General features: G+C 46.9%; 1 long non-coding RNA gene across 4 annotated transcripts in view; it reads right to left on the reverse strand.

Moving 5' to 3' along the window:
• The window catches only part of LOC135282128 (uncharacterized), a 40,989-nt gene that overhangs the window by 13,041 nt on the left and 3,475 nt on the right, over positions 1 to 24,473 (reverse strand). For 3 of the 4 annotated variants that reach the window (XR_010348447.1, XR_010348444.1, XR_010348448.1), the window contains exon 3: positions 22,596 to 22,690. This is a non-coding gene — a long non-coding RNA (uncharacterized LOC135282128). Of the gene's footprint in view, positions 1 to 18,657; positions 22,691 to 24,473 lie in introns of those variants that run through there. The other variant, XR_010348446.1, reaches the window with a different exon arrangement.

The following is a 24,473-nucleotide window of genomic DNA, read 5'->3' on the forward strand; positions in this document are numbered from 1 at the left end:
TTCCAGCTTTTCCAGATGACAAAGGTACAGAAGGCTATATGCACCAAATTAAATTCTGTGGGAGGACTGGAGCCACCAGCAAGGTGGGGAGAGCAACGTCTTGTAGGGTCTGGGTAACCTCAGAGTGCACTTTCTTCCTGCAAACCACCTCTGCAAACAAACCCGATGGTTCCCAGCAGGGTGGCCACGCTGGCAGGTTAAAGGTACGTGGCCCCCACGTGTTTGTAAGCATTACCCCAAGAGTCGGTAGGGACCAGTGACCTTCCTGGCCCCAAGTCATTGCTTCAGAGTTTAAAGGAGGGCTGTAAGCAATGATAAAATGCTCCGAAGGTCATATCCCTGTCCAAACTCTGGGGATGCTGCAGGTCTGTGTCTCCTCTGTTGCCAAGGAGTGATTTAGCTAAAGGAAAGGGTCCTTCCCATTTGCTTTATCTGGAAATGTTTTTTCCAAAGAACCCCACCAAGCACATGCTGAAATTCCACCGGTGGCCGGATCACCCTTGCTGTGTCATAGCACAAGCTCTTGCACAGTTTGCTCCCAAGATAATTATTTTTAGGAGCAGGAGAAGGTATTCATGCTCCCAACAAACTACACTGTTAAACACAATTTTCCTCTGGGTTTACACACACATAGAAAGGTTTTACTCAAGTCAAACCTGGAATAGAAATGTTTCAGACAACCTCCTTCTTGTTTGCTCAGTCCCAGAGCAGTGCTGATTTAAGAATATTGTCTTGATGGTAACCTGTTGGAAAAGTTTAAAATCCTTTCACAACAAAGGAGGCCACTCAGTGAAGGTTCTTTCTGGGGGCAGTGGCAGGGGTTAGCACTCCCCAGACAGCCATCTGTGCTCATTAGTTCTGCTGGAAGGCTGCACTGGCCCATCATAGGAAAAAAAGGAAGGTACTGGCAAGGCACAAATTAAAGCAGCTGGTAATTCCCCTTCTGCCTGTACCTGAGCGTGCAGGTTTAAATGAGATGCAGCTTCACAGCAGTGATTTTGGAAGGCTCTGCCAGTGCTGGAACCCTGCTGGGGTTGGGCTGGCTCCTGGGTGAGGGGGCTGCACTCCAAAAACGCCGAAGAGAGCTGAAAGGGGTGATGTGTGCAGGGCCACCTTTGGGAGCGTGTAAGCTGCGGGACAACAGGCACGCTTGTGCAAGCCGCGGGGGCTGAAGGAGGAAGGGCGTTTCCTGGCATCCCTCCCTGCCCAGCTGCCGCTCGCAGCGCAGCCGCAGCCCCGCGCCTCCCCCGCCGCCCCAGGCGCCTTCTGGCCGGGCAGCGCCGCGTGGGGACCCAGGGCCCTGCGGAGCAGCCGCTCTGCCCCAGGCCCGGCTCTGCCCGGCAGGGACTCCTCGCAGCTGCGAACGAGGAGCCGCAGAGGCTCCGGGCAGCTGGCCCCGGGACAAGGAGCAGATGTCGCGCTGGTCCCGGACACGTTGCTGGGAGTTGCTTGGCTGTCGCCCCAAACTCCAGTTCCCTTCTAAGCTCAAAAATCCACTCGTTCATCCTCTCTGAGGACACTTCCTCACCTTATGCACCTGCCTATTCCAAACACCACATCTCTGACTGCCACCACCCTGCATCACTCCAGTGTGTCCCTGCCCTTGTGTCGCACAGCAGGCAGTGCCACCGCCTTGCGGTCTCTTCACGGCCAGGGCTGACCACCGGGCAGCTCTGCTCCCACCATCCTGCCCACCTACACTCAATTGCTGACAGAAGTGAGGCCAGACAAAGCCCAGCTTTCTCTTGGACAGAAAGGAACTACAGGACCACACTTGGCCCAGGGAAATTCTCCATCCAGGAACAATACAGAACATTATTTTGTTTCCTGGGATAGAGAGAACTGAGCCAAAGAAGGTAAAAACATCTGGGAACATAGGAGAAATGCCTTTTGATGAAATTAGCTGTTGTTTTCAAAAAATACCTGCGTTGAATACTGAACGTTTGATGTGGCAATTTAATTTATGTTGGGGATGCCCACAGAGAATGGTGATTGAAACACTCCAGAATACTCCCAAATACTTTCCAAAATATTGTATGACCTCTTTGCCATCAAATATCTGCCAAGCACTTGGATGTCCCTGGCTCAGGCCCACTCTGTGCAGCCTGCTCTTGTACAAGGACAAGTTTTAGCCTAAACACTGCCTTCCCAACAGCGATCCCAGTGCTGCCAGCAGAGTTTCAATATTGAGGCTTCTTCAAAGTGAAGAAAATTGTGACTTCCCCTGACCACCCATCCATTGGCTGTGTGTCACTCTCTTTCTGCTGGCTGCCACGGGACCAAAGCCAAAGGAACAGCCTTCCACTTCTGCTTGTGAGAATCTCCCCACTGAACCAGTCCAGTTGTTTAAGTGCCCAGCAAAAGCATAAAATGTATCAAAACAGCAAAGGAATAGGATCTCAGTAAGGGAGAGGCACAAATGTGAAAGTATAGTCTTAATTAAAGCAATCTCCCTGTAATTATCTCAAGTTAATGGCCATATTGTAAAGTTGTGCCTACAATAATCTGAGTTAACATTCTTTTATGTATATGTTATATATACTGTTATATGGAACAACATGCAAATCACTTCAGGTTTATCAGCTTGTTGTCATCCCCATCCATATCTTATGGCTTTTATTCAGAAAGTGTGAATTGAGGCAAAATAGCTACACCTTACCAAAGCCCCAGTTATTTTAATCAATTATGATCAGAAATACATTTCCATGAAACTATGGGCACCTGCATACACGTACATACCCTGGTCATGAACTCAGTCAATTCAGGGGTTAAAAGTACGTTTTTTTTCTCACCCCCAGCATAGTGAAATGTAAATAGACCACTTGTTTTGCTGCTCTGCTCTGTGTATCAGCCACAGAGGGTCCAGAAGTTAGTGCTTAGCTGGCAATTTTGGTGATAATGAGGGAGGCAGAGCAGCCTGTTCATTTACAGCCACATCACCTCTGCTGACAGAAGTAAAAATGAGCTTTTGTCAACATCAATAAACAAATTAGAAACCGCTCTGGAGAGACAGAGCTCTGGTAGCTACATTTCGTCAACAGAGAAAGGAGGGGAGGGCCAGGCCCTTCCAGGCACCGGCTGCAGGGATGTGAGGGACCTGCCTGCCTGTAACGCTGCTCCTCTATCCCTGCTGCTGCCCAGGGCTGCCTGTAACGCTGCTCCTCTCTCCCTGCTGCTGCCCTGGGCTGCCTGTAACGCTGCTCCTCTCTCTGTGCCACCCAGGGCTGCCTGTAACGCTGCTCCTCTCTCTGTGCCACCCAGGGCTGCCTGTAACGCTGCTCCTCTCTCTGTGCCACCCAGGGCTGCCTGTAACGCTGCTCCTCTCTCCCTGTGCTGCTGCCCTGGGCTGCCTGTAACGCTGCTCCTCTCTCCCTGCTGCTGCCCAGGGCTGCCTGTAACGCTGCTCCTCTCTCCCTGCTGCTGCCCAGGGCTGCCTGTAACACTGCTCCTCTATCCCTGTGCTGCCCTGGGCTGCCTGTAACGCTGCTCCTCTCTGTGCTGCTGCCCTGGGCTGCCTGTAACGCTGCTCCTCTCTCTGTGCTGCCCTGGGCTGCCTGTAACGCTGCTCCTCTCCCTGTGCTGCCCTGGGCTGCCTGTAACGCTGCTCCTCTATCCCTGCTGCTGCCCAGGGCTGCCTGTAACGCTGCTCCTCTCTCTGTGCTGCTCTGGGCTGCCTGTAACGCTGCTCCTCTCTCTGTGCTGCCCAGGGCTGCCTGTAACGCTGCTCCTCTATCCCTGCTGCTGCCCAGGGCTGCCTGTAACGCTGCTCCTCTATCCCTGTGCTGCCCAGGGCTGCCTGTAACGCTGCTCCTCTATCCCTGTGCTGCCCAGGGCTGCCTGTAACGCTGCTCCTCTCTGTGCTGCTGCTCTGGGCTGCCTGTAACGCTGCTCCTCTCTGTGCTCCTGCCCTGGGCTGCCTGTAACACTGCTCCTCTCTCCCTGCTGCTGGCCTGGGCTGCCTGTAACGCTGCTCCTCTCTCCCTGCTGCTGCCCTGGCGTGAAGGCAGCCCGGGGACCCGGCCAGGCACAGAAGGAGCAGGGCTGTGCTCCCTGGACAGGGTGGCTCAGGGTGTGCTGGCCTGTCTCCCACTGGTCACTGCTGCTCCACCAAGGAATAATGGATGCCCTACATCTGGTGGGAAATTTTGTCAAAACCACAGGTTTTTATCAGAAAATGCCAGTTCATCAAATTCAGCAGGCTTTGAACCAGCAGAGCAGTTTCTAATAAACTTCTGGGAAAAAAAGAAACAGATTCTTTTCAGGACCTGCCTCATTCCTTTCAGATTTCTTGAGCTGCACAGTTGCCAAGGACTCGCACATCCACAGCTTCACAGGGCTGCTAATATTTCAGACTTTTTATTTTCCAGGGATGAGAAGACTGGAAAGGCCTAGCACAAATAGGGCTTATAGGTTCCTTCAGAACAGGATAGAACCTGGCATCCTGGAGGACATCCTATCCCACCAAGGTCATAAAGATTCCAATGCTCAGGGAACAAGAAGCCTGGACACATTGACAAAGACTTGGATAACACAGAATGAAATTCCTGGACTAAAGGAAGTTTATAGGAACACCAAACCCCGAACCAATTAAAACCCCAGGGTCTCCATTCAGGTTTCATACTATCAAAACTTCATTTTGAAATTGAACTTTTCCTTTGTTGTCTGTGAGGAACAGACCCACCACCTGTCCTCCCACCCCTGAGAAAGAAGAATGCTTGTGCTTTCTAAGTCTCCATCCTTTCCTCTCACTTCTTGTGGTATCTGTAGGTTGTCCTGAATATTTCTTATGGGAAAATACATTTCCCTCAGGGCTGCCTTCATGGTATTGAGGGCACACAATTGTTGTGTTATCCAAGTGATTATCTCCCCTCTGTTTGATGTTTATAAGGGCTATTTGCCAATGATTTCCAAGGTGTTTTAATAACAGGTGTTGCTTCCTTTATGTATGACAGAGTGAAATTGCCTGTATGAGATCCAGAGATAGGGCAAATAAGGGATGCACTGCTCTGCTATAATAGTCTCTTCTGGATAATGTTTCCTTCCACCACCAGGGTGAGACTGGATGTCCACTTGGCTGGGTCATTTAATGCTGCTGGAGGGAGCAAAGGCTACTCTGTGCAGTCCAAGGGCTTTTCATGCAAGGTGACAAGTCCACAGTCCTCACTGTCTTACCCGTGCAGAGCTGTTTGGATGCCTTTCCAACACTCTGCTCAGAGAAAACTGGTCCCCAGGGCTCACGCTAAAGGTGACATTCAGGGCATTTTGTACACATGCAGGTGCCTAGCTCTGACAGACACACTTCCCACACCCCAAAGGCACAAGGGACACACTTAAAACCTCCCTCACGACTTGAAGTGCTTCCATTGCTGTTTCTGGATTGGTACCTGTGGCTAACCATCTGCTTAGTTACAAGGACCAGCCTGAACTCATTAACAACCATATCAGATATCCACACATTCCTCCAGAGCTCTGGTTCAGCCTCACATGGTCCTGGTGGGCATAAAGAAGCACCAGCTGCAAAGGGTGTCAGACCCAAGCTGAGACCAGAGAAGGTGTCCCATAGTTCCACAAGGTTTTGAGGAAAGGCACTAAATACATCCCATTTCTTTTGCTTGAGGGAAGTAAAAGCAGTGAGTGACATAGGGAACAACAAGAGAAGAGAACATGAGGAAGGATGATGGGGAGAGAAAAGGTTTCCCCATTGTCACCACCAAGGGTTTGTGCCTACAGCAGGGATTATGAAATGATGTCAAATATTCTGATGTCAAATAAATCATGGTCTTATGCATCACTCTATTTTTCTTACAATTACTTGATTACCAGATCACCTTGTGCATTAAAAGCACCTGCCTCAAGGTTGTAGTATTGTATCTTCACAGAAACAAGCAGAAATCCTCACCATGCTCAGCATGGTGCTTTTTATGGTCAAAAAACATCAGAACCACAGGCAGCTCAGATGACAATGCTGCCCTCTAAAACCAGGTGGCCACCCCCTTAGAAACAGAACAAATGCAAAAAAATAAAATGTTAAGAAGAGTTTAGGATTCAATAAGTGGAGAGAGAAACACTTTGATTTGAGGACTGGCCTGCCCTTTCCCCATCCAGATGGCATAGGTTTACTGAACTCAGAGCCAAAAGACTGCTCAGTCCTTCACCACTTTCTCTTTGGTTGTCTGCTTTTGCTGTGTTTGCTGCTGGCAGAGCAAGTTCTGCACTCAGTCACTCACATCCAGTTGTCATGAGAGCTGATCAAAACCCTGCACAAAGACCTGTGCACAGAACATGCCTTTACTGACTGACCTCCATCTCCAGCACTACTTCACTCTGGGCCTCACCAGATTTCCACCACACGAATATTTGGGCACTCCTTCCAGTGCTTTGACTTTGATTAAAAACACAGCTTTAATTCTACTCATAATTTTGAAGAACTATGATCATTTCAACAGAGCTTAAAAAAAAACACCACATGAAATTACTGCATCAAAGCTTGAAAAATTATAATTTGCTACAGTCCATGTTTCAGATGAGGGCTCAATGCTAGTTTGCCATTGGGGACTAAAGATAAAGATGAAAGAGAGCAAATGCAGTCCTGTGTGTTCAACACCAGAAACCAACCATACTGTATCAAGGCATGTTTCAGACACAGCCACATAACTGTTTTGGAATGGAAAACTCAGCTGCAGTTTGAGAGAATTCAGTGCTAACTGGAGCAATACCACTCACTCTCTTAATGGAACTTTATCAGAAAAACAAAACCATCCTTAATATTCCTAGCACAAACCAGGCATGAATCCAGAAATATTTTACCTCTGAGTAGCTGTGGAAATGAGCCTTTTCCACCGTGCATTCTACTGCAGTGACTCACCAAGGAGCTCAGCCCCCAGTGTAAGGCATCCTTGCACAGTGATCCATCAGGAGCAGTGCTCAGCCAAGCATATGGCATCACAATCACAGGTGGCAAGCAAACTGAAGATTTATTTCACTATGGGTATGAAATGCATATTTCATTATGTCCACTATGCAGATGAGCTGGGCATATAACTTCAGAGAGCTCAATTACAATAGGAAAGCATGGTGAATGCTGTTTTTCCTTAAAGTTCTACCAGTATTGTATCAAATATTCAAAACAAAGCTCTGTTCATGTCAGTTCATGGTGGCTTGTGCCAAATGACCAGGGGATCCTGACTGTAAGGCACATACATGCATAATCCTGTCTGGGAAAAAAATTACAGGAAAATATTCACGGGACAAAAGTTGGCCCTACCCCATCTTGTACTGTGAGTGTTCCCTCCCACCCACCATCTCGGGAGAATAAAGCATACTTATTCTCACTACTCTATTAAAGAGGAAGTGCTGATTGTTTAACAAATCCTATGATAACACATACCTTTAAGCTCAAAAGGCACAGCTGGATGATGGAAAAGAGCCAAGAGGACACGCAGACCTGCTTTCCTTGCTCCCCTTTGCTTCGACCCAGGTCAGTGGCTCCCCTCGCCCCAGCCCAGCCACCCCCGCCCTGCCTGCTCTATGGGCAGAATCAATTCACTGAACCAGCAGCACACAACGCAGGGGGAAAAAAGGAAAAAAAAAAAAGGAAAAAAAAAAGAGAATAGTCATCAGTTTCCAGCTTTGGAAGTTGTATTTTCCTGGCAAAGGGTCTGTGAAGCATGGCAGCCCGCACAAGGAAGGGGGCTGGGCTGCAGGTGAGGATGCACTGTCGCTGCTGTGTCGCTGTCCCCCCCCGCCGTGAGCAGGGGACGCGTCGCTGTCTCCGGCGAGCACTGGCAGAGCCAGATGTGCCAGCTCTGGAGAGCTCACCTGCAGGGCGGTACGACCCAGCTCCCAGCCTGCCTTGTAATGACTCAGGAGCCGACAAAACGCCTGAATCACTGCCAATTATTCATGTGTCATTTTTGATGTGTTGGAAAGCAGCTCATGCAGACAAGTTGTTCTGACAGTAAGACATACCCTGTTGTTCCTCAGCTAGTGGAGAAGGCATTTGATTTTCAGAGGATATTACATGAAGTCCTTGACAATTCCTGCTTACCAGCTACCATCCTGAGACCTATCCAAACCACGCAGAAGTCAGTGTTAAGACCTGCCAGCTGCAGTCATGTTGGGATCTCTGTTTTTTGTCAAAATAAATGCCAACATACAGCAGGTCTTTACAGAGAATGCATCCTATATAAAACGAAGCTGTTGGTGTACCTGTTTACTTGGTGGTGTATATTTTTGCAATGAATTAAAATGCCAAACTGAATTTTAAGGACTAGGCTGAAGATATGCACAGAAGGCATTCATGTCGCTCACTGGTTTTGGGGGAAACAAGACAAACAAAAACAAATGGAAAATGTCCCTCATCTCACATTTTCTCAAGCACTTTTAAATGAATGTGCAGGATCTTTCACACCACAGTTAATTACAGAGATGGAAATGTGTCTCTCACTGTACCAGAGCAAGAGAGGCAAGGTAAGAAACCAGAATTACAATACAATAGTGCCAGTTTCTGAACTCAACTGTAACTATGGCAATCTTCATTCACAGTATTTAACGGAGACTGTAGAACAATAGCGCACTATGGCCCCCGGGGGCAGAAGCCCAGCGGGGAGGCCGGTTGTCCAGGATAGCTCACGGAGGGTCCAGGATCGCCCAGCGGGGGTTCAGGCAGCCCAGGCAGCTATAGTGATTTGCAGCTCAGCTCATTAGTGATTTCAGCTCTTTCAGCATGCCTGGGGCCGTCACCCTGGGTATAGCCGCAGCAGACGCAGAGAGAGAGAGAGCAGCGCTGTGTGGATTCCGCAGGGTTCTTTTATTGGGGTCTCCGCGAAGGGTCCAGGGACAGCTCTCCTCTGCCGAACCGGGCAGGGCTAGGGGTTTTTATACCTTATAGGGGGATTGAAAACTGTCCAATAGTAAGGGTCAGGGGAAAAAGTGGCCTATGAGTCTACAGAGAGATAACAGGGTCCGAAGGCGGAAGAGAGGGGCTTCTAAAATCCTTAGTCATGCTGACTTTGGTATTTCCTAGCTCAGGCTTCTGTTCGCCAGGGCCTTGCAGGCCTTGTGCCTGCTACAACTCCACTTTCTGTATTTAGAAAAAAGGCGTTCCCTATGGTTCTTTTAAAACAGTGGACAAGGCATGAGAACATAAGTAACACGATGACAATTACAAGAAAAATCCACAACATTCCCTTAACCAAAGATGCAACCCATCCCGTTAATCCCCATTGACCGAAGAGGTCATTGACCCAGTCTGGGGTCTGTTCTACTTTTAAGTCCTTCACAAGTCCCTTCAGTTTCTGGATGTTGGCGTGGATGGATTCCGAGCGTGAAGAGAGATTGAAGCAGCACATCCCTTCGAAGTCCTCGCAGCTATGTCCGTGGGCAAGCAGCAGGAAGTCAATCGCTGCTCGATTTTGGAGTGAGGCGTGTCTTGTGGTTTCTTCTTCCTTTAAGAGATCGCTCAGGGCAGCAGAAGTAGCGTTAGCTTGCTTACTGAGCCAGCACCCAAGGTGATTTATGTCACCCAGGGCCTTAGCTGCAGCTACCCATGGTAGGAATATAGAGACCGCTATCTTTTTAGGTTTGTTCCAATCGTATAATTTGGGATCGCAATTTTCATCAAATGCTGTGTAGGACCTTTTGTGGCGTTTTAACTCGCTCTCTTTTTTCCAATTGTGCAACAAGGTGATATTTGGAGTAAGGGTGGAAAGTTTTCCTAGGGTACAGGGACCTCCCTGGAGTCGGGAGGGGATCCCAGCCCATACTCTGTCACCACAGATGAGAAACGTTCCCTTGGGTAGAACTTTGGGATGGAGAGAGGACACAGAGATCACACGAGCAGTGTAATTACACCAATCGTGAGGGTTGTAGGCTTTGTTAATTGGTGATATGTCTTTTCGGTATGTGTTTTTGTTCAGATCAATTTCAGGCAAATTATTCTTTGGACGTCTAAAGTAAAATTTGACACAGAAGGTGGCCTTAGAGGACCCCAACAGATCCAATTCTTGAGGTTCCTCAAGAGCATTGGGCAGTATTTTTGTCCACTGGTCCCAAGTTTCTACCTGGTGGGGTCGCTTACCTGTGGTGCGGAGAAGCTCTGAATTATAGGCGGGCCAGTCATCGGCTACAAAAGGAATTCCTACTAGACATGTGGAAAGTGGGTTATCAACGCTCCCCATGGATAAGCACATGTTATCCTGTTTTAATGTTCTTGCTAAGGTTACCCAGACATTATGGCTCGGCTGTGGGCCGATCCAACCGACGGCACATGGCACGGTGAGGAACATCCAGGCAGCAGTGAGGACAGCGCCAACGGAGATATTTTTCATCTTTGGGCAGGAATGGGGCTTCTGATAGGGAATATAAGCAAAACTTGTTATTTTTATGGTAGGAGGGGAGGGTTAGGGTTCCTTTCTTGTTCCTTTCCTCTGTTCCTTCCACCTCCCCCCTTTATTTTTAGTTTTTTACTGGTTTTTTGTTTTTGTTTTTTTTCTATGGTGCTAAGGGTGGGGGAGTGGGTAAAAGGTTAGAGGCTTTTGGTAAGGGTAGATAAAAGGGACAATAGGGTTTTTTAGGGTAATAAGGGTAATAACATCTAATTCAGAGAACAGTTTTGTTTTCAGGCTGTGCCTGGCCTAGGGCTTGATGCCACAGAATGTTGTTCAGCTTTCTGGTTTGTCTGCTGCTGTGTGATGGGACAGTCGTCTCCTCCACCTGTGGATGTTTGGCGACGTCTTCGTCTCCAGGCCGAGCTGGTCTGGTTTTGAGGAGGTCTCGTGTTTGACTCAGGAGGATTCTTGTCACTGCTTGTGGAAGTGGTATTTGCAGTGCCTAGGTATGGTTTTATGTTTTTCCCTGGGTACCATCTTGGACCAGATGGTAGCAGAACACACGCGTATCCTCTTCCCCACGTGATGAGTTCGAAAGGTCCAGAGACTTTATGTGTTTCTGGGTCCTTCACCAGCACAGGTGGTTTCTCTGTGAGCTTTGCTTGGGTGGTATTTGCAAAGTGGCGAAGTATTGGTGGATCAGGCTCTGAAGTTGTACAGTTCAGGAAGTTGATGACATAGAGAGCCTTGCAAAGTCTTTCAACTGGAGAAGTGATTTTTGTTCCTCTCTGTTGCTGATTGAGGACTCTTTTGAGAGTCTGATGTGTCCTTTCCACGATGGATTGTCCTGTGGGGTTTGCAGGTATACCTGTCTTGTGTTGTATTCCCCACTCACTGAAGAACTCTTTTAACTTACGAGAGGTATAGGCAGGTCCATTGTCTGTTTTGATCTCCTTTGGTACTCCCAGGGTTGCAAATGCGAGGAGAAAATGTTTTATGGTGTGCTGCGCAGTTTCTCCTGTATGTGTTGATGCAAATACTGCTCCTGAGAATGTATCAACCGATACATGCACGTACTTTGACCTTCCAAAAGGTGCAAAGTGGGTTACATCTGTCTGCCACAGCTGGCAGCTGTTTAAACCTCGGGGATTGACTCCCGTCCCCATGGATGGTATTTGGTAGTTTTGACAGTTCGGGCATGTGGCAACAATAGCTTTTGCCTGATCTTTTGAAAGCTTGAACATTCTGATAAGGGCAGGCACATTTTGATGAAAAAATGAGTGTGACAACTTTGCCTGGGCAAAGATGTTAGGGACATTAGCAGTCTCTATTGCCATGGCTAAGGTGTCTGCTTTCCTGTTCCCTTCTGCAATGAAACCTGGGAGGTCAGTGTGTGACCTCACATGCATTATATAGTAAGGTTGTTTTCTGTGGGAAATTAAACGTGTTAATGTAGAAATCAATTGGTATAACTTTGGATTGGAAACCTCTTTGAGAAGAGCATGTTCTGCTCTCATAGCTATGCCAGCAACATAAGCTGAATCTGTGACCAGATTAAAAGGTTCGTCTTTGAATTTCTCAAAGGCTCTGACAACAGCTGCTAACTCCGCAATCTGTGGAGATCCCTCCACTATTTTTATGTCAGATTCCCAATTTTGGGTCTTAGGGTCCCTCCATGTCATTACCGACTTGTGGGATGACCCTGAGCCATCTGTAAAGATGGTTAGAGCTTTGAGAGGTGTCCTACTTTGGACTAATTTTGGAGTCAGATGAAATGTCACATCACGATTAAAAAGCTTATGTTTTGGGATATGCACTGAAATTTGGCCTGTATAGCTATGTAAGGCATACTGGAGACTCTCATTGGTCTGGAGCAAATGTTCCAGGTCCCCAGTGGTCATTGGCAAATATATGCATGTGAACTCACACCCTGCAAGGGAACGAAGGCGAGTTCTAGCCTTTTTTATTAAATGTGCCATAATTTCTTGGAAGGTGGTAATGGTTTTTGTGGGTTGGTTATTTGTAAAGATCCACTCCAGGATTAGTAAAGGGTCTCGAAGTTGAGTGTCCCATTGGAAAATCAGTCCATAGAACCTAGGTGCTTTTCCCAGAATGACGAACTGGAAAGGCAGGCTGGGCTCGAAGCGATGGGCTTTGCGTGAAGACAGGGCTTCTTGGACCTTGGTGATGGCATCTCGGGCCTCTGGTGTTAGAGTGCATGGAGAGTCCAGATTCTCCTTGCCCCGAAGAAGGCTGAACAGTGGAGCGAGGTCCTCTGTTGTAATTCCTAGCAGTGGACGTACCCAGTTGATGGATCCGCACAGACTGTGTAAGTCTCTCAGGGTTTTTGGGTCGTCTCGGATGGCGAGCTGCTGGGGTACGATGGTCCTTTCCCGGATCTGGAGTCCAAGGTAAGTCCATGGGTTGGTGTACTGTATTTTGTCCTCACGGATCTCAAATCCTGCCTTTTCTATGGTTTCAATAGTCCTTTTAACCGCTTTGTCCAAGTATGTTTTTTCTGGTGCACAGACCAGGATATCGTCCATATAGTGATGGATGATCGCATTTGGGAATAGGTCCCGAACAGGAGACAGGATGTGAGCAACATACCACTGGCATATACTTGGACTGCACTTTAGTCCTTGTGGAAGAAAACACCAATGATATCTCTTGAGTGGAGCCTCTCTGTTAAGAGAGGGAACGGAGAAGGCAAACCGTGGAGCGTCCTGGGGATGCAGCGGGATGCTGAAGAAACAGTCTTTAATATCAATGATAGCAAGTGTCCAGTCTCTAGGCAGCATCGATGGTGAGGGCAGGCCAGGCTGGAGGGGACCCATGTCCTCGATGACCTCGTTGATTTTGCGAAGATCGTGGAGGAGCCTCCACCTGTCCGTTCCGGGCTTTTGTAGTACGAAGACTGGAGAATTCCAAGGGCTGGTGGTCTCTACGATGTGGCCTTTGGCGAGCTGTTCATCCACAAGGGCATGTAGTGCGCGCAGTTTGACTTTAGAGAGGGGCCACTGCTCGATCCAGATCGGGTCATGGCATTTCCAGGTGAGACGAGGAGTGTCTGGCAGTGCGCGCTCCTCAGTGGCCCCAATTAGAAATCCGGACTGGGAATACGTAGGGAGGCTCCCCACTGACATAAAATGTCCCGTCCATACAAGGTGATGGGGGCCCTTACCACAAATGGGCGGATGGTTGCCAACTTGCCTTCAGGCCCTTCGACGAGGATGTTGTTCTTGCTCCGCATGGAAACTGTAGCTCCACCGATCCCTGTGATCATGCCTGCCACAGGTTGTAGCTCCCAGTGTGCTGGCCATTCTGAGCGGGCGATGATGGTCACGTCTGCACCGGTGTCCAGCATCCCTGGTAGGTGGAACTTCTCTCCTCTGCAGGTAAGACCGCACTCGATGACAGGCTTACTCGGTCCCACAACTTGTATCCACATTGCTGTGGGGTTGAGAGGAAGCTGTTCCCTGTGATTCTTAGGGAGTAGAAAGGCCTGTGCAAATGGGGTACCCTTTGGAAGAAAATATGGTAAGTCTGTGCAGTACACCTGGACAAAGATTTCTTGTCCCGGGTGCACTGTTTGTACTTCTGGAACAACAAATATTTCCTTTGGGGTATGGAGAGAATCACCTATAACTAGGATGTTAGAAGGACCTCCTTTTGGCCCACGTTTGCCTGTGGGAACACGATAAACATTGTTATTTTTAAAGTCAATGGACAGTGCAGTTACCAGCTGACGGCGCGTTCCCTTTGGTATTGCTCCGTGTGTTGGATCCTCCTCATGTGGTCTGGAATCTCCTGGGATGGTGCGTGACTGGGTCTGGGTGGCCTTTGATTTGGTGTCCTTGCGTGGGGCCCCACCACGCTCCGATGGAAGTTTCCCGGACGTGGCTGATAGTGCTGCTGGTTCTGGGGCCTTTGGTAGAAATTGCGAGGGTACCTGGGAGGTGACCTCTCTGGACAGTCCTTTATAAAATGTCCAAAATCTCCGCAGTGGTAGCAGCGGACCTGATCTTTAGAAGCTATTACTGCATATGCACTAGAAACTCCTTCTGCAACACCCTTAGTAACTGCTTGGGCCACTGTGTCGTCAGTGGACAGGTGGCGTGTGCAGCTTTCCAGCATTTGCTCTATGGTAGGTTCTGTGTCCAAGGGTAAGGCTCTCAGAATTGTTTTACATTTTTCATTTGCATTACTCATGGCAAGTTTACACAACAGTTCTTTTCTTGCCTCTGTGCTCTCTATTTGTTTTTCCAGAGCATCCTTAATTCTATCCACAAATTTGATAAAGCTTTCATCTATTCCTTGTTTGATAGTAGAAAAATATTGGGTGGGGGTAGAATCATCTGGGGTGAGAAGTAAGGAGGTTTTTGCTGCTATAGCCACGTCTTGTAATGTTGCCTTAGGTAAAGTATCAGCTTGGTCAGAGGGTTTCTGCAAATCCCCTTCACCAGCCAGCTGTTCGAGTGTAAAATTTGGCTTATCAGCATCTGCAGCATAGTTATCTGATAATGTTTTTAATTGCTTTTTCCAATGCCTTTCCCAAAGCATGTACTCGGCGGGAGAAAGGAGGCACTGGGCAATATTTTTAATATCGTGGGGTACCAGAACATGTGCTGAGAACGTAGCTTCTAGGAAATTTCTAAAAATATGTGAACTTCTACCATGTTCTGTGGCTGTATTTCTTAATTGCACAAGTTCTTTATTTGTAATAGGTTCCCATGTCTTTCTATTAGTGGCACCTCCTTTTTTCCCCTTCTTATATTCTACTGGAAAGGCAGTAATTCTCTGAGCTAATTGCCAGTCCCCTGCCTGTGTGGCTTCCATTTTTATTTTTGCCCAAGGATCAACATATTCTATTTCCAAATCAGAATCGCTGTCACTGCTGTCATCAGATGACGAGAAGTGAGAGCTATCAGGTCGTGCCTTATGTTTCTTATGGCTGGCTGGAGCTGCATTTGGCAGAGGTGCATGTGGCTGGGCAGGGTATAAGGCAGCACATGGCAGGACGTGGCTACACGTGGCACATGGCGGGGTGGCCGGGCAATGCGTGATACAGCAGGCACAGGACTGGGGGGCGTGGGGAGGGGGGGCAGAACTGAGGGAAGTCTGGGGGGTCCCGACCGGGGGCTGCGGAGCGTGGGTATGGGGTTGCGCAGCGAGGGTATGGGGGCAGGGGGTATGCGGGATGTAGGAGGCGGCGGGACTGAGGGAGGGTGCGGCGGGCACGATTCCGGCGGCAGGCAAAGGCGCGGTGGTGGGGGGGGGCGCGGGTACGCAGGCAGGCTGGTCCCGTGCCGCAGCAGGGACGGTGCCGGGGGCAGGGAAAGACGCGATGGTAGCGGGGGGGGCGAGGGCGGGGGAGGGAGTGGGGGCGGACGCGGCAGGGACAGGAGGGACGGCAAGGGGGGTGGGGGTGGCCCCAGTAGGGTCGGGGGGAGCAGGGGGAGGGGTGGGGTTTGGGTCAGTCCCGGCGGGAACTGGCGCAGATGCTCTCGGAGATAACACAGAGCAAGGAGGCGCGCAGGGTGTGGCTCCCGAGGGGAAGGCGGGGGGGAAGAGGGGGTGGGCAGGGGCCGTGGGCGCCCTGGGGTCGGGTGGTTGCGGCGCAGATGGCGGGACCCTAGGACCCAGCGGAGTGCTGGATTCCAGGGTGGAGGGGCTGTTATCTCCTCCATTAGCATTTGAAATAGGCGCTTCTGTTAAGTGAGATAAGAACTTTTCGTTTCGTTCGACAGAAGTTAGCCCTGCAGTTAAAGTCTTTTTGTTAGTTTTTTCTACAGCTTTAGTTATAGCGTGGAACATAGGTAAAAACCGAGTTACAGAAAAGTCTTGGTTAGTTTGAAACTTATATATCGTGGTCCCAATTGTATCCCAAAAGGAGTCTAAGGTAATAGTCTGTGTATTAGTATCTGGGAAGTGGCAGAGAATCCATTTTATAAAACGTTTCAGGTTAGTTTTTGAAAGGTTACCTTTAGAAAAAGAAAAGTTGTTAGAAGATAGGATTTCTAGGATTAGGGAATATAAATCTCTCTCGTTCTGGGATCGCTTACTAAGCTTTGATCCCATTTTTCAGTTCCCGCCAGCAGAAAAAAGAGAAAAAAAAAAGAAAAAACCCAAAAAAAAAGGACCCAAGGAAAAAATATTTTTTGCGCGCAAGAGAGGCTGTGTTAAACTTACACTTTTCAGCCTGTTGTGGGTCAAAGTTCTGCTGGGGGTCGTCTGCTCGTCAGCCTCCACGGACACTCGCGTGCCCAGGTATCGGGGTGCGGGTCGGCTGACCTCCTGTCCAGAAGAGTCCTTCTAAAACGGAGAGCTTCTCCTTCCAGGATCTCTGGCGAGCGGAGGCAGTGACAATTTCACGAAGAAATGCTGCTCCTCTGAAATGCCAGGTCCGGCATTCAGTTCCGCGGCCAGGCTATCACGGCGGTTCAGATGTCGGCCCAGGGGCCCCCCGCTGTTCGGGCGTCCGCTATGTTCGGAGCGCCAGCTATGGCCCCCGGGGGCAGAAGCCCAGCGGGGAGGCCGGTTGTCCAGGATAGCTCACGGAGGGTCCAGGATCGCCCAGCGGGGGTTCAGGCAGCCCAGGCAGCTATAGTGATTTGCAGCTCAGCTCATTAGTGATTTCAGCTCTTTCAGCATGCCTGGGGCCGTCACCCTGGGTATAGCCGCAGCAGACGCAGAGAGAGAGAGAGCAGCGCTGTGTGGATTCCGCAGGGTTCTTTTATTGGGGTCTCCGCGAAGGGTCCAGGGACAGCTCTCCTCTGCCGAACCGGGCAGGGCTAGGGGTTTTTATACCTTATAGGGGGATTGAAAACTGTCCAATAGTAAGGGTCAGGGGAAAAAGTGGCCTATGAGTCTACAGAGAGATAACAGGGTCCGAAGGCGGAAGAGAGGGGCTTCTAAAATCCTTAGTCATGCTGACTTTGGTATTTCCTAGCTCAGGCTTCTGTTCGCCAGGGCCTTGCAGGCCTTGTGCCTGCTACAGCGCACTTAGCAAGCTTGAATAAATCACTACCTCACCAGCTTACAAACATTTCAAAGACATGAACTTAAATGAAAAAAAAAAAAACCACCAAAAAGCAAAAAACCAAAACTTTGTAAGAAATTTGTATTTGAAGAAATCATTTGACATTATGTCTTCATTGCCTGTTCATGTTGACTACAGGGACTTGGTTTTTCAGAGTAGCCGAGCATTAAGGGAGATACATTTAAAGAGAACAGGCAAAAAGAAAAAACCTACAAAATTAAGTATTAACATAAATTCTAATACAAAGTCCTGTTACTGTGCAATTACTGTCAAAAGCTGGTACTGTCAGCAACAGTATTTTACTTTTCCTGGGTTATATAAAGTCAAAAAGGGACACTGGGCCAAATTCTTCTCTCACTTATATGTGTGTTTTTGCTTCCCACCTTCAGTGGCATCAGCAGCCTCAACTTGCTGCATTGTCACAGTTCCCAGTGCTCCCCATATGTAAGCTCAAATAAAGGAGTAGTGTGGTATTAATAGAAAACAAAACAAAACAGAAGAAATGGATCAATATAGCCCATTTCCTCTCCACATCCAGCTCCCCTGATGTTCTGGGCTGTCAGGGAGTATTTCACTCACCAGCTGCTCCCTGGTATGTGGTACAAGCCTGCTTATCTCTGCTTCATACAGCATTTTTCTCTATTCTTCTGGTACAGAAAGTAACTGACAGAAGATAAAGCAAAAGGATGAAAAAGAAAAATTTTCAAACAAACCTTTCTTAATAGAGGTGTTTGGTTTGAGACAGCCAGTGAAAACAATCCTTTGCTTGCTATTGATTGATATCCAAGAGAATGCTCTGGATGGTGTATTTATTTTAATGTTCACTATATCAGTGCATCATGTAGAGCAACTGTACCATACACGTGTTTGACAAACACTTAAGCTAATCCATGGCCACACAAGTTTGATTAGTGGTGCTTGGATGCAACAAAGAAGGCATTTCTAGTTCACAGGGATGGGCACATTTCTGGCAAGAGTTATCACTGAAACCCAGCAGGGTCAGGGACATCTGGCTTCCCAATATCACACTACATCTGATTTGGCCTTGGTAGCAAGACCAAACAGGCTTGGCCACAGTAACAAAACAAAAGGTACAGGTGGCAAGGCATTGGCAGAATTACAATTGCAAGAAATCATGAAAACATGATGGTCTGCACTGTGAGTGCTGTAAAGATGGCCGTAAGGAACAACTATGGAAAATGGTACAGTGTGGGAAACAACTCAGTTATGCTATAGTCCCTTTCCCCTTAAGCTTTCTTTGAAACTTTTTTTTTTTTTTAAAGAAAGACCTATCAGCAAAGCAACATTTTAAAACTTTTCTTTATGACATGATTGGAATGTTTGGCTGTGAGCCTTGCTGCAGTATGTGTTACAGGCTGAACACTGTGCAGCAAGTCCTATGCCTTTGAGCACAAGCTGGGCACAGGGAGTGCGCTTCTTGTGCATGTGGGAGCCCTGATTTTCGCTGTCTGGAAACAGTCCAGAGTTGTCAACGACGCAGATTTGCTAATCAAAACTCCACATGGCTGAAGGACACACACACACTGACCTTTACTACAGCCCTGGGAATGCTGCAGCAGCCTGAAATGACTTTCTAGAGCTGCTCCCACTGTTTGAGTTCTTTGCAAATACTGGCAGGGATACTGTGCCTCCAAACAAAGCACCTTTTAAATATGTACTTTTCAGAGAGAAGGGAGGAATTATCTCTGATTCAACAGGGCTTTCAGATACCCTTTCCAGATTACTACAGTGGTTTCATTCAGTTATGCAGACTTCAAATTAAAAGTTAATGAAAACTAACACACTTCTTATTTCTCCTGAGGCACATTTGCTCTCCTATTCAGATGGCTGAGAAAAGTAAGTCAGAAGAAAATGCCTCCTTGTCTGACAAAGGGTGCAGGGATTCTGAGAACTGCCTGGCAGCAAATTCCTGCATCAACACCGTTGCTGTGATTTTGAATCAGTTGTGCTCATTTTCCAAGTGTGCTTTATAGCCACCTCCCACATGGCAGCACATGAGCAAGTATCATTAGCTCTGATGGGCACCCTTTGTCTTCCCAGGAAATGACTAAATGCTATCCTCAAAAAGCTGACCATTGGAGAGAAATTACAGACTCATGTTTGGCACAGCGTGTGGTGTTCGCAGCTGTACTGACTGCCTGCCAGGAGCTGTCTGCCCACAGAACATGCTGTCTTCCAGCTGCTCGACCCAAGATAGTCCAAGAGGTTAAGAGCAGTGTTAGACAAGTGAACAGACTTTCTGTTTGCAATTTCTCTTGCTTGGTTTTATAGCTCTTTTCTGGAGAAAGTGAGCTTGTTTCCAGTCTTCACATGATGGCAGATTCGAGAAGTGTTTCCTGGATTAACCTAAGGCACTGCTTTTTGACTCAGGGCAAGGTGTCCATTAGTAACATGCAAGAAAAAAACCCCACCCTGTGACTCATATATTTTAGCCACTGATATATGCAAATACAAACCAGAATTACTTGAATACGGGAAAATAATTGGAATGTTGTTTGGGTTTTTTTTGTTAACATCTTTAAACCCTCACACTTCATAGACCCTGTCCTCCCTTATTCCAGCTTTTGTTTTACCTGTTCCTAGCAATCACCTTGAGTAATGATGCTGGGTATAATGCAATAGACTCACATGTACAATTCCTGTATTTAAAAAGTTCTTGTTTTTCTGAACACAGCAAAATGCGGGCAAACAGCAAGAGCTCACCTGTGTTTACATTCAAGCCCTTTCCAGGAAGTCCTTTGCCCCAGTGTTCTCCTTCCCTTCAGTATCATGTCCCTGAACTCAGTTTAGTGTGCTCTTTGCATTTCTAGCCCTTTTTCTTAACTGTTTTTTTTTCCCCTCTCCTACATGCACATATATGACTCCACAATTCCTGGGTTAACCAGTTTCTGTCTGTATAATTTACCAGTACACTGCATTGCAAGCCTATATGGGGACATGCTATTACTTAATTTTGCTATATTGGTGCAGTATTTGGGGGAGGGGGGTTGTACTGGTTTGGGTTTCAGTAACCAGAGTAATTTAACTGCTTCCTCATGCCAAACCAATTTAATGTACTTTTTCTCTCAGCACATAACTTTTTCTTACTATTTTCATCAAGAGTTGACGTGATCACAAGTTGATTACATTTTGGTGCATGAAAAGGGAAGTAAATTACAATTGCACACATGAATTTTGCAAATGGCCAAAATGATGCTGGGATAGCTCTACAGGCTGATGGAGAGAACAAAAATCACTCCCAGGGTGTGGGTTTGTATTCCCTCCTGCTCCCCTGGCCCGCTGCAATGCCCTTCCCTGCTGCCAGCGACTGCTGCCTGCCCTTCTCTGTGTGCTGAGCAGTTGGTGGAGTCATGCCCTGAACTACTCTGTGAAATTATCCAAGTTGAAAAGTGCTTTTGGGAGAGTTCAGAGCACTTCACGTTAAAGTATGGCTGGATACACTTTTTTATGGGTGGTGACTTGGAGTGCCTCAGAGGGGACATGAAATAGGAAGCAAGAAAGGTCTTTCTATAAATGAGGGTACAGTTGGATGGCTTAAACATGACAGTAGACAGAGTGAACAGAAACAGAGTGATCTGCCCTAGAGACTCCAGGGTTATCTGTTCTTGTACCTTTAACCTGCATGGCATTGCTATGAGTGAGGCAGTTTACACAAGGGCACAGTGGCACATCACAATCCAGTTGTTCACTGGGTAGATCAAAGCCCTCTGTGCACTTTGAACATGAATCTTCCATTGGGATCAAATGGTAAGGGAGATTAATTGCTGTGAGCACTGAAAATGAATGAGTGTGAAGATTGTGCCTATGATGACAATATTTGTGAATGCATTTGTTTTCTAGTATTGAAAGTAAATATTTTATTCATTATCTCATGGGAATGCATGGTTATATCAGCAACACATTTAAAAGAAACAAAAATATTGTGTGCTACAGCAATTTGCTAAGGAAACTGAAATAGTGAGTTAGGTGAATCAGTCCTTGATAACCCAAACTGTAATTTAAAACGCAAATGCCTTTCTGAGCTCATCTATTCTGAGCTGGATAGAGCCCAGCATGTTTCAGTTTTTAAATAACTCATTCCCATGACCTTTGCAATTCACTACCTTACACAACAGTGCAAAAAAGAGCCTCATACATATGACTCAGGCTGCCTTAGGGTTCCTGAAATTTAAGAAGGCAGCCTACATAACATGATCACAAGCAAAAGGAAAATAAAAGACAGCTTATATAACATCCAGACAAATTGAACAAACCTCTGCAGTTACACAAGGCTGCAGGCTGCAGAGATGCATCCAAAGTTCAAAGAAGTTTCAAAGAAACAGCCTCATGTAGCTGGTGTTTTCTCTAGTGTTTAAAGTCAACACTAATAGAAAAAATAATCCTTCTTCTTAAAATACTGCTCTAAAACACTTAGCTTGCAATCTGGACTTGCTCCAGGGCATTTGAAACACAGTGAGTACAATGACCATGAGGAAGGAATAAGGTGCCTGCACTGCTAACTTGTAAGCCCTGAAGGTTTGCAGGAAACATGGGTCCTGAGCTCCAGAGAAGCAGCAGGGTAGCAGTCATCTTGTGCTTACTGAGTGCCCTCCCAATGCTCCTAGATCTTCACAGAGGTTCCTCAGAGGCACAGCCCATCTCTGGGGGAACATGTGATCTTGCACCACCTCCCTGGCCTCTGCCACAGGGGCATCATTGACCTGTGCAACTGAATATGCAGGTTATTCAGACTTGCAAGCTAAATCCAGCCCTGGGCTGGAATCCAGATTCAAGGAAAGCACCCCAGTGCCAATGCAGGGCAAAATTAGAATGGGGATCTCTAAATGACCTTATAAAAATTCCTCAGGAGAAGAAAGGCACCCCTAAAGCAGGCCTGCTGGAAATGATCACAGTCAGGCCTTCTCTTTTGATTAAAAGTCTGGCACAGGAGCACAGCTTTGCTCTGCTGAAATGGCTAGGATCTCTCAAAGGGAATTGGCTGCCTCCAGTTCCTGAATACCATAAACAAAGCTCCAGATCCACTTGTAAGACACAGTGTTGCTCCTTCTCCCTGTTCCTATCTTACCATATAACAGCCTAATGGCTAAAGCTTTTAACTGTAACAGGCTGGTACAATTGTCACATTCATTCCACACTGCCTCTTTTTCCAGGGAGTCCTGTTACTGTCTGGCTGCAGGTCAGCTGAGGTGAGGGCAATGCCTTACCGTGCAGTGAGGACTGGGCACTCACACAGGAATCCACCACTCCTGGCTCAGAGGCAGCAAATGAGACTCTGTAGCCTTCTGCCTGAGACACCTGCCTGGAAGAACAGAATACAGGATCTAGTCAGGGAAGGGAAGAGGTTAGAACAAATACATGTTTGGTTTGTTGTTAAAAATATAAATTAAACATATAGTATAAAGCAAATGGTAAATATTTTTGTAGATGGGGTCACTTGAGATAATAAGTCTATTTATTAGCTAAGGAAACCAGTAACCTAACTAACTCATCCTTTTTCTACAGAAAAAAAAAAAAAAACACAAATGCTTATTTTTTTGGTCAAATACAAACCCCAAGGGGTACAAGGTCTTATTTTCCCAGCATTTAGGTAAGGATAAACTGAGAAAGACAAAGAGGAATGAGAAGGAGGTTGCTTCAGTATTCTTTCTAAACTTCCTTGTTACAAGTGATCTAACCCTGGGCCCCAAGACACCTAAGAAATTGGTTCAGAGACTACTCTTGGTTCTAAATTGAAATTTCTAATTATATCTTCCATAACTACTTTTCACTTCAAAGTACCCCTTCATACTAAGACAATAACACCCATACTTCTAATAGTTGGCATTGGTTGCTGGAGAAATTACTAATTTAACATTCACATTTGCATAGAAAGATCTCAAATCAAGCCAGCTGTTTCTACAGACCAACCATCAGCTTCCATCTCTTGACTCCAGTGACCTCAAGTAAAGACAAAAGGCTGTATTCAATTACCAGCATCTGAGCAATCTTTTATTTCAGGGCATTATATCCGATAAAATGAACCCAGGATATCATTGTTCCAGCAGCATTAGGGAAACAATATTTCATCTGTTGAAAAGTGTAAGTATTCTCTGCATGGAAAAATGCAAGCAGATTCCCCTCCCAATTTTAATCTCCACTATTTCCCCTGAAGCCTATTGAATCATTTGCATGACAGCCATTATAACTGCAAATGTAGTTACTTTTGAAAATGACTGTAACAAAGAAATATGAAAAATGCACATGATGAACTACAGCTGGAAAAGGGATCAGACCCTTCAGAAACACAGTAATTGCTAGGTCAAGCTTCATGATATCCTGAAACTACTTCCTCATAGTCAGACACTGAGAATGTCCTAACTAGGATTCTTGAAGCTGGCCAAAAAATTATTTTTCTACAGAATTTCCTTCACTTCATCAAGCTGTCAGAATGCTGTATTCCCCAAAATGGACACCAGATTCTGAAAAACCAGCCCAGGTGAAGAGTGCAAACTAGTGCACAACTACTACAAAATGAAAAAAATGCATTTAATTCTCTGCTAATGAGATGGGAATCAAAATATAGGATGGTACAAACAAGTCCTGAGGGGCAAGAGGCAACAGATACAAGCTTAACATGGAAGATTCTATTTAACTAAAAATTAAAAATCTTCAAAATGTAAGTGGTGAAGTATTGGAGCTGGGGCCCAGACAGACTGAAGAACCTCAGTCCTCAAAGATGTCCAAAACAGGACTGACCAAGTCTCTGAACAACCTGATCTAGCTTTGAAGGTGGCCCTGCTTTCAGCAGGTCCTGTCTGACCTCAATTACACTCTGAGTCTAGGAAGTTGGATCTGAATTGCTCAATGAGTCAGACCCATTGCTTCAATTCAGAAAGGAATTAAGAGTTAAGATACAAAGGGCCTCCAGAGGAGACAAAATAAATTAAACTATCCATGAATCCCACAGTGACAGCAAAATACCCATTGAAAGCAGTCGTCTGTGATTCGCCATTGGATTGCCTTTAGAAAGGGCAGGGAAGAGAGCAATCATGTGGCTCAGTGCTGCTGGCTTACTCTGAAGTTGATACTCTGAAACGCTCTTT

The sequence above is a fragment of the Passer domesticus genome, chromosome 1 (genome assembly GCF_036417665.1).
Source record: "Passer domesticus isolate bPasDom1 chromosome 1, bPasDom1.hap1, whole genome shotgun sequence".
NCBI lineage: Eukaryota > Metazoa > Chordata > Aves > Passeriformes > Passeridae > Passer > Passer domesticus.